A 9,088-nucleotide genomic window follows, 5' to 3' on the forward strand; every position below is an offset into this window, starting at 1 on the left:
CAAACTTCGTCTTGGGGTATTGATCTTCTTCCCACTCAACTCCATTGGCATTGAACTTTCGTTCAAAACCAACACCTTGGTTCTTCCGGTGCCTTCCTTGCTTGCGTACAATTTCCTCGAATTGCTTACTCCCGACAAGGCTCTTGTAAACATCTTTCTCTATAATTCCCTTCAAAAGGCTATTTTCTTGGTCAAGTGTAACTTGGCTAAGAGAATCATTAGTGGAATCAAGAGAACTACTAGAAGCAACAACATTGGATTTAGCATGATTATTGTTAATACTAGAGGGAGAATCTTTCTTGTTCTTGTTACTAGACTTGACTTGAGGCATGTAAGTAGATAAGAGTAAACACTTGGCAATCTAAGAAGAACTTTTCTTGCAAAGGTCATCATTGATTGCTTTTAAAAACTCATGTTCCTGCTCAAGGTTGAGCTTTTCAAAGCGTAACGTCTCATGAGTCCTTAAAAGTTCTCGATGATCTCCTAAGATAGTTTCATGAGCTAACTTAAGAGTGTTTAGTTCTTTAGTTAGGAGCTCAATTTTCTCCTTATCATTGTCATTCGTTTTATCTTGATTAGCATGATTATTTGACGTTTCATCATAGTATTCATCACTAGAGTTGTCAACAAGTAAATCATCATCACCTAACAAGTCATCTTCATCACTATTGAAATCACCATACCCGGGGTGTGATACCTTTGGGCCTTTAGCCATGAAGCATCTTCCAAGTCCTTCATTTGGTGAATCAAATATGTCGTAGGAGTTGGTTGACACAAGTGCTAGACCGGCAACACCTTCATCTTGAGTATATTCGGAGTCGGAGTGATAGCTTCTCTCGGAGTGATTGTCGGAGTCGAAGCCGGACACCCATTCACCAACATGAGCTTGATGTCTTCGTTTTGTGTAGCTCCTTGATGACTTGTCCTTCCTTTTCGAATCCTTTCTCCGGGATGTTCTTCGTTCATAACGATCATCTCTACTCCTTCTTTCTCTTGATGGTGATTCTTCTCTTCTACTTCTTCTTTTTGGAGAATCTTATCTTCTTTTGTAGGGTGTCGTACACTCATTGGAATAGTGTCCGGGTCTTCCACAATTGTAGCAATTACGCTCACGACTAGAAGATCTTTTGTCATTGTAGGACCTTGACTTGGAACTTCTTTCCTTGCTCCTACTCTTGTAGAACTTGTTGAAGTTCTTCGACATTAGGCTCAATTCTTCATTGAAGGTTTGTTTCTCACTTGATGATGTGGGAGCTTCACATGAGGCTTTGTAAGCACCACTTGACTTGTTGTGGAGCTCCTCTTTATCCTTGAGTGACATCTCATGAGCAACAATTCTTCCAATGACCTCCGTTGGGTTGAGATCTTTGTAATTGGGCATCATTTGGATCAATGTGCACACGGTATCAGATTTTCCATCCAAATCTCTTAGGATCTTTTTGATGAAGAATTTGTCGGTCATCTCTTCACTTCCTAAGCCGTCAATCTCACTTGTGATGAGAGCAAGCCTAGAGTACATTTCAGCGACGCCTTCACCATCCTTCATTTTGAACTTGTCAAGCTGACTTTGAAGCACATCCAATTTGGATTCCTTGACGGAGTCGGTACCTTCATGCATGTCAATCAAAGTATCCCAAATTTCCTTTGCATTCTGAAGATGGCTGATTTTGTTGAATTCTTCGGGGCACAATCCGTTGAAGAGGATATCACAAGCTTGAGCATTGTATTTCAGCATCTTCAACTCTTCTGCGGTAGCTTCACGGTTCGGTTCTCTCCCATCAAAGAATTCACCTTGCAATCCAATACACACAATAGCCGAAACGGCGGGGTTATGTCCAAGAATATGCATTTTCATCCTATGCTTCCAACTAGCAAAATTAGTACCATCAAAGTAAGGACCTCTATGGTGGTAATTTCCCTCGCTAGACGCCATACTCTCCTAGGTTGTGAAACCAAGGCTATGACCAGCAAAAGCTATCAAAGAAAATGGAGACCAAAGCTCTGATACCACTTATAGGATCGAAAGTATGTCTAGAGGGGGGTGATTAGACTACTTGACAAAATAAAAAACTTGCCTTTTCCCAATTTTAGTTCTTGGCAGATTTTAGCAACTTAGCACAAGTCAAGAAATCAACCTACACATGCAATTCTAAGAGTATACCTGCAGAATGTAAAACAATTGCATATGAAGGTAAAGGGGACGAGTTCGAGAAGGCAAACGCAATTGGAGACACAGATGTTTTTGTCGTGGTTCCGATAGGTAGTGCTATTGGACATCCATGTTGATGGAGACTTCAACCCACGAAGGGTAACGGCTGCGCGAGTCCACGGAGGGATCCACCCACGAATGTCCACGAAGAAGCAACCTTTTCTATCCCATCATGGCCGTCGTCCACGAAGGACTTGCCTCACTAGGGTAGATCTTCACAAAGTAGGTGATCTCCTTGCCCTTACAAACTCCTTGGTTCAACTCCACAATCTTGTCGGAGGCTCCCAAGTGACACCTAGCCAATCTAGGAGACACCACTCTCCAAGAAGTAAAAAATGGTGTGTTGATGATGAACTCCTTGCTCTTGTGCTTCAAATGATAGTCCCCCCAACACTCAACTCTCTCTCTCAAGGGATTTGGATTTAGTGGAAAGAAGATTTGAGTGGAAAGCAACTTGGGGAAGGCTAGAGATCAAGATTCATATGGTAGGAATGGAATATCTTGACCTCAACACAAGTGTAGGTGGTTCTCTCTCAGAAAATGTATGTTGGAAGTGTAGGCATGTTCTGATGGATCTCTCCACGAATGAAGAGTGGGTGGAGGGGTATATATAGCCTCCACACAAAATCTAACCGTTACACACAACTTACCAATCTCGGTGGGACCGAATCGTCAAACTCGGTCGGACCGATTCAGCAAATAATGTGACTGTTAGGATTTTCGGTGGGACCGACATGTCAACTCGGTGGGACCGATATGTTTAGGGTTAGGGCATAATGTAATCTTGGTGATACCGATTACACAAACTCGGTGGGACTGATTTTGGTAATAAGCTAACCAGAGAGATGGTCAGGCAAACTCGGTGGGACCGATTCGCTGATCTCGGTGAGACTGAAACGTTACGAAAGGGAAACAGAAAGTTTGCATTGCAATCTCGGTGGGACCGATCGCTCATCTCGGTTGGACCGAAATGTTACGAAGGGAGACAGAGAGATTACAATCCCATCTCGGTGAGACCGAGATCCCTATCGGTGAGACCAATTTGACTAGGGTTTGTGGCAGTGGCTATGACATCCGAACTCGGTGGCGCCGGATAGAAAGAATCGGTGGGGCCGAGTTGGACTTTTGGTTTGGGTCATATGTGGATGTGAGAAAGTAGTTGAGGGCTTTGGAGCATATCACCAAGCATTTTGAGCAAGAAAGCCATTAAGCAACACCTCATCCCTCCTTGATAGTATTGCCTTTTCTTATAGACTCAATGTGATCTTGGATCACTAAAATAGAAAATGTAGAGTCTTGTGCTTTGAGCTTGAGCCAATCCTTTTGTCCTTAGAATTTTGAGGGATCCACTTTTCTCATCCATGCCATGCCAATATTTGAGCTTTCCTGAAATACTTATCTTGAAATAGCATTAGCTCAATGAGATATATGTTGTTAGGAATTACCAAAACCACCTAGGGATAGTTGCACTTTAAACTTCCCTTTTCCATACTTCCTCTTGAGGTTCTCAATCTGCTACTGCTTCCCTTCAATCATGAGAGCTCTATCTACCAACTCCTGGTAGTTGTTGAAGGTTGCCACCATCAATTGCATTCTCAGTTCATCATTCAGTCCTTCCAGAAACTTCTCCTGCTTAGCTGCATCCGTAGCAACATCATATGGAGCATAACGTGCTAACTTGCTAAAGTCATCCACATACTGGCCCACTGTGCGTCCTCCTTGGTGCAAGTTGTGAAACTCACGCTTCTTCATGGCCATAGCTCCTGCTAAAACATGGGCAGTACGAAGGGCCTGCTGAAACTGGTCCCATGTGACAGTGTCGATGGGGTAAGTGGCTGTGAAATTCTCCCACCATGATGTTGCGGGTCCATCAAGCTGATGTACGGCAAAACGCACTCTCTCCGCATCTGTACATCCTGCAGTGGAACTCCCTTCCAATCTTGTGGAGCCAATCATCTGCAACTACCGGCTTGGTGCTACTGGAGAACACCGACGGATTCAGCCTTAGAAAACGGGCTAAGTGATCAACAGGTGGTGGTGGTGGTGGGTTGTTGTTGTTGTTGTTGTTCCCCTGATTCTAATTCTGGACTAGTATCTGCATCAATGCATTCTGCTACTGGATCAACTGGGTGAGCTCCGGTGGGAATGCAAATCCATTGTCGCATCTCGGAGGCATCTGATGGGTTAAGAAAAGATGAGAAAAATAGAATAGAATGAGGTCTAGAGGGAAAACACTACCCATATGCACATGAGACAAACACAAACATATCACCTCAATCAATTTCAAACATGGGCATACATCGGTCTAACTATCATTACAAAAGTGCTCGGACAATACTATATATATGGGGGAAAACTACTACTGATATGGTGGTCGACTAGAAAAATTGATTGGTGGAAGACTCCATGATATCTGCTCTAGCTTCATCAAGATAGTCATCATCGCTATCATCAGGGTCCGAGTCGGTGTCGTCGATGATGATGTAGTTCTCCGGACAAATGGAATCATCGTCCTCTCCTCCTGGCGCGGGGTCTCCCATGAATACTCCTAGCTTCTTTTCAGATTGTCATTCTTCTCCACGAGTATCATCATTTCCTCCTCATATCCATCGAGTGTAGACTTGAGTTCTTCCTCCATCTCCGTGATCCTGGTCATTACCTTCTTCAGATCTATCATGCCTGCGCACATCTGGTTCTCCTGGCGACGAATGTGCTGGTTTAACTCCTGGATGAAAGCTGCAATAGATCTATCCTTCGTGGTGCTGATCATCTCCCATTGCTCATCTCGGCGCCCACAAATCTGGTAGATAGTATCCTTGAGATCCTTGTGGTAAACTTCTCCAATGCGTCCCATGGTGATGTGGGCTGCCATGCTCTTTCCTAGACTCTAGGTTGGTGCATCAAAGGAAAACTCTATGGGCTCGGTGACTGGCATGAATGTCCTTCCTGGAACTTGAACTCGAATCATCCAACGCTCCTCTTCTGGTATAGTGGCGATGTAGGTCCCGGTGAAGCTTGGTATTCCGATGTTCATGTATCTAGTGACTTCCTTCAAGTGTCTTCCAAAAGGTGTATCTTCATCCGGCTGTGTGAACTTGTTCCTTGCATCTGCCATCCTAAAGATTAGAAGAGGGAGAGGAGTTAGAAATGAGAAGAGAGTAGTGATCTAGGGCTTTAGCATAGTGGTCGTGTTCTATAGTCAACATGTGCTCTGATACCATCTTGTAGTGACCAGACCTCAAATAGTCTGATCTCTGTGCCTCAGTGTCATCCCTGGATCGGTAATGCTGACACGCATAGTACTCGAGGATTTATAACAGAGTAGCAACCACACACTTATTACATCGAATGTCTCAAAAGAGAACTTATTACAATAAATATGGCTTAAGGCCATCTAAATACGATAACAGCGGAAGGCTTGGAAGATAAAGTGAGTCCATCAACTCCAACGACATCACTTAGTCAAAGACAACAACCTATGGCACCTTACTCATCGTCTAAAAAGTCTTCAACATGAACGTTGCAGCCCGAAATGGGTCAGCACATGGAATATGTTGGCAATGTAACACAAGAGAGTAATGAACAGAATAAATGCTATCACTACATGCATATATGGCTGGTGGAAAGCTCAATGGTTACAGTTTTGCATAAAGCCAATTTTCCCTACAACAAAGGAATAAATTTTATTTAACTATCATGGTGGTTGTTAAACATTGAGAAGGTTCCTCCAACTCAATCCCAATTAAGCATCATCATTAAACCCAATCAAATTAATTTAGAGTGATGAGATCAACATGATAATCCAAGATCTAGATACTCAAAACGTCCATAACCGGGGACACGGCTAACCATGATTAGTTTGTACACTCTGCAGAGGTTTGCATGCTTTTCCCCACAAGACTCGAATACATCATGGTCGGAGAATCGAGACATAGTCTTTCTGAAACAATAACTCTTTACTCTGGGTGGACAGTTACACCTACTTTCCCCTACATCTGCTAGCCCACCACTGAAAGAGGGCTTGCAACATACTCAACTATGCTAGAGCCCATAATAGCTTGTGGCTGCATATGGAAGTTTCTAGCATGAATAATCTTATGATCCCTTTGAGCCTGGGTGGCGGACCGTAGGATGATCACACGGGTACTCCAGGATATCCTAGGACAACATTGGATTCTCCAGGTGCCCTGACAACCACTGGGTACTCCAGGGTGCCTTCAAGCAATCCACCCAGATGTGTATTAAAGTAGTCACCTTAAGTTAACCATTAAGTAACAACACTCACATCTGTCATGAATCACTCGAACCAAACCATGTCTACAAGCATAGCATAGCATAGCAATATAAGCAACGTAGAAGTAACACCCAAAGGTTTGATAATAAATAGGACAATAGGTTCTACCTCATCTACTTCCCGGAACCCACATATTAATCAGATCCTAACCATGCAATTATTCGAGGATTGATCTAATGCAATAAAACTGGGTAGTAAAGAGGTATGATCAAAGTGTTACTTGCCTTGCTGATGATCCGTGAATCCTAGAGACTCGTAGTAGCACGCTTCGCACTCCGGGTACTCTATCGCAAACAAACAATCATACAATAAGCACTCAACTAGAAGCATGGGTAAAACTCAAATAAGAGATCTAACCAGAAATTTCAGCTTAAGAACTCCGGTTTGCAAAAAGAATCAAATCAAACGAAGCAACGAAACTCAAACTGCGAAAGAAACAAGCTTCGTGTACTACTTTGGACTTAAGTCAAATTTTATAGTAGCAAAAACTTGTTTAAGTTGGTTAAACAGAAAGAGGGCTTCGAGACGAAACTCTAGGCGCTTGAATCGCCTGATTCCGATAAACGAGCAAAAAGATAAACTAAAACGAAAAATCAGGGCAGAAATCGCGATCGAAAATAATCGCGGAAAAACCCAGGAAAAATAAAAACTGACGAACAGGCTAACGAACGAACGTTCGCTGTCTGCGGCTAACGAGTTAAAACCGTTCGTTGAAATGAATGAACGGGCTGTCTGCGCTAATCCGAAAAAAATAAACCGATCTAATAAAAAAACGTGGGTTTCTAAAAAACCATACGGTTTTCCGAAGAAAACCGGCGCCGGCTCCGGCGACTACCTCGTCGTCGGGGTCGGCGAGCGGCGAGACGGCGGCGGCTCCGGCGATGGCTGGTGGCGGCGGCGGGCGGCGGCGGGGTCGGGAGGTGACGGGGATCGGCGGCGCGGGGCTTCGGCGGCGCGGGCGGGAGGCGGCGGCGGCGGAACTCGCGGCGGCGGCGGCGGCGGAGGCTGGCGGTGGCGGCAGATCGAGGGCTGGCATCTAGGGTTTGGGGCGGCTCGGGCCTCGCCTCTTAAAGGCCGGCCGGGATGGAGTGTCCGGGTCGGACACGGCCCGTTAGGTCGGTAACCCTTTTTTTAAAATAATTCTGCGCGCAGAAAAACAAATAAAAGAAATACTAAATGGACTCCAAAAATCCTAAAATAAATTTTGCCCATCCTCTAAAAATATAGCAGACAAAGTGACATTTATTTGGGCCTCTAATGCAATTTTGAAAAACGCATATTTTCCTAATTCAAATAAAATAGCGATAGAACTCCGAATGAAAATCTTATTTGATTTTAATATTAAATCTCCAATATTTCTTTATTTTGTGAAAGTCATTTTATCCCCTCTCTTTTATTTTTATAAAAGAAATATCCGAAGAGCAAATAATTAAAATCAAATGATCCTCTTTTCAAAATTTGAGAAAACTCAAATATGAAAATAACGAAATCCCCAATTCTCTCTGTGGGTCCTTGAGTTGCGTAGAATTTCTAGGATCACGCCAAAATGCGATAAAATATGATATGCAATGATGATCTAATGCATAACATTCCAAATTGGAAATTTGTGATGTTACAGGACCCAGGCCACTGCCCTACTAGCTCAACTCCCAGGCCCATCTACAAATGCACAGCTCAAACATGCAGATATAAATAATGATGGCGTTCAAGAGAGTCCATCACGGATAGCTAAGTTGCCTGGTACCTCACTGCTTGTCATATAGTAGGAGAAACTAATCGTATTTCATGTTACTACGTGTGCTCAGTGGACAATATATATAACATGTAGAGTAAAAAAGAGATGCAACAAGTGTACAACCTCTTTGGCGAAGCCATGTCAATCTTAGCGTGATTGGGTTGGTCGGTGAGGATGCTCCGGCTGATTTGGCTGCCGGAGGAGGGGAAGAAGATCTTAGGCGTCTGGAGATGGGGCCCGGGTTACAGCTCCGCTGTGCTGGAGGGTTTTGTTGTTGGAGCAGCTCCGGTGAGTTGTACGACAGCGAGGTTGAAGCAGGACAAGAGAGAAGCGTTAACCTGAGTGGAATTCTAATAGCATCTCCAATAGATGACGTAAAATACATAACCACAAAGTGCTAGATGTAAAATACATTAGCCGCTCATCTCTGAACTTAACTATCGAAACTTAATTTAACCGTCGAAACTAAATTTTGCTGTCGAAACTGAATTTTACTGTCGAAACTGAACGCACTAGTAGCAGAAAAGCGGTAGCAGCAGCGCGTGCGAGAGCCGGGGCAGCTGGTCGTGTAGCATCATCTTGGGTAGCAGCTACAGGGGCTCGAGCGAGAGCAGTATCTGCTGCTCGTGCAGCAGTAACACGCACAAGAGTAGAGCAGTAGGCAAAGTCAACTGACTTTTTCATCTCTGGTCAGTCGATTTTCCAGCCGTTGGATACGAAATCAAGGGCATGCAGTTCATCTTCAACCTCCACCCCCCTAAGCCGCCAGCCACCAACAGCCAAACCGCCGGCAGCGCTGCCTCGCCGCCCCGAAACCACTCCCCATCGCCGGTCCGCCGCCGCCCCGGCC

Source organism: Triticum aestivum, chromosome 3B (assembly GCF_018294505.1).
Source record: "Triticum aestivum cultivar Chinese Spring chromosome 3B, IWGSC CS RefSeq v2.1, whole genome shotgun sequence".
Lineage (NCBI taxonomy): Eukaryota > Viridiplantae > Streptophyta > Magnoliopsida > Poales > Poaceae > Triticum > Triticum aestivum.